This window comes from Xylocopa sonorina, unplaced genomic scaffold (genome assembly GCF_050948175.1).
Source record: "Xylocopa sonorina isolate GNS202 unplaced genomic scaffold, iyXylSono1_principal scaffold0031, whole genome shotgun sequence".
In the NCBI taxonomy this organism is placed as follows: domain Eukaryota; kingdom Metazoa; phylum Arthropoda; class Insecta; order Hymenoptera; family Apidae; genus Xylocopa; species Xylocopa sonorina.
Genome location: NW_027490102.1, coordinates 402,675 through 404,570, shown reverse-complemented (window position 1 = coordinate 404,570; position 1,896 = coordinate 402,675).

Sequence of the window (1,896 nt, the reverse complement as noted above, 5' to 3'; positions counted from 1 at the left end):
GAGTAGGCGGGTGGACCGTTTACAGGGCCTCCGGATACGGATGCTGGGTATGATGAGGTGGAGGCCGGAGAGTGGCAGGCGGTACGCCTGATGTTACAATATTCAATGCAACGCGGGTGGGAGTGCACCATGAAATACCATACGCGTTCGTACGTGTCGGGCGACCCGTTGGAGCCTAATATGCAAGAATAGCGATGGTCCCGGTGATAAGGTAACAGGGTGGATGACGTGAAAACATAGCCTCTCACACCTTAGCCTCGCATCAGGTCTCCTCGTGGTCCACGCGGAATGTGCCGCAGGCGGATGGCCTACGGCATTCAGATCGATGCGGGTCGGGGTGTCCCTGCCCATATTTCAGGTCCTGCCCCATAGCAGCCCTGCCCTCCCCTCCTGTCAAATATAAATGGGATAGTTGGAATCTCAAATATTGACTCTAACACTTATTCATTTTGTTCGTAAATCAAATTCCTTACGCCGGCTATCAGTCAAGACTAAAAAGGTCCTTTCGTCAAAGAGAGCGATAGCGACGATGGAGCGTCGCTGTGTGCAGCCACGGTCTGATTAAATGGGTGGGTATGTTAACATGCTCAAAAGACGAGAATAGTGGTGCCGTATTGTCATAGTCCCTGGCCGAAGCAGTGGTCCGCTAGGGGGCTAGTATGGGCGTGATTATAATATGGCGTATGCCATTAAGGCAAGGTAGCATGCTCGAGCCTCCTCTCGGGGCCGAGTTAAAAGTATTCAATGCACCGCGTGATGTATGCATCGTCAACACTTCAAAAGAATGTAAATGCCACAATTCTTTGCTCCTGAATATCGTTTTTAGATGTCTAAGTTTCGAAGCTATAGTGTTCTAATGATTCATAAAACGCGATATCGCATCTCATTTCTATATTTCATGATAAGATGTAAAATCAATGCAAAGCGTTATGTATATCTAGTCAACTCTTCAATGTAATGTAAAGTCCACACATTCTTGCTACGGAATAGCGTTTCTAGATGCCTACGTATCGAAGCAATAGAGTTCTAATGCTTCACAAATAGCAATATTGCACCACATTTCTATGTTTCACGATAAGATGTAATTCAATGCAACGCATTAATTTTATCTCGTCAACATTCCAAAAGAATGGAAATCCCGCATTTCCTTGCTACGGACCAGCATTTCTATGTGTCTAAATACCGAACCAATAGTGTTCTAATGCTTCATAACGCAATATCGCATCACATTTCTTTGTCCCACGATATAATGTAATATTCAATGCAACGCGTTAAGTACATCCCGTCAATGCCTCAAGAGCATGTAAATCCCACACTTCCTTGCGACGGAATAGCGTTTCTAGATGTCTATGCATCGAAGCAATAGAGCTCTAATGCTTCATATACCGCGATATCGCACCTCATTTCTATGTCTCATGATAAAATGTAACATCAGTGCAACGCTTTATGTATATCTCGTCTACACTCCAAAAGAATGTAAATACAACACATACTTAGTACGGAATAGCGTTTCTGGATGTCCACGTATTGAAGCAATAGAGTACTAATCCTTCATAGAACGCGATATTGCTTCACATTTCTATGTAACATAATAAGATGTAATTGAATGCAACGCGTTATGTATATCTCGCCATTACTTCAAGAGAAAGAGAAGCCCACGCTTCCATGCGACGGAATAGCGTTTCTAGATGTCTACGGTTGGACGCAATAGAGTTCTAATCCTTCACAAATCGTGATATAGCATCCCATTCCTTTGTTGCATGATAAGATGTAATATACAATGCAATGCGTTATGTATATCTCAACGATACTTCAAAAGAATGTAATGCAGCACTTCCTTGCTAGGAAATGGCGATGGCAGATGTCTACGTATCGAAGCAACAGTGTTCTAATGCT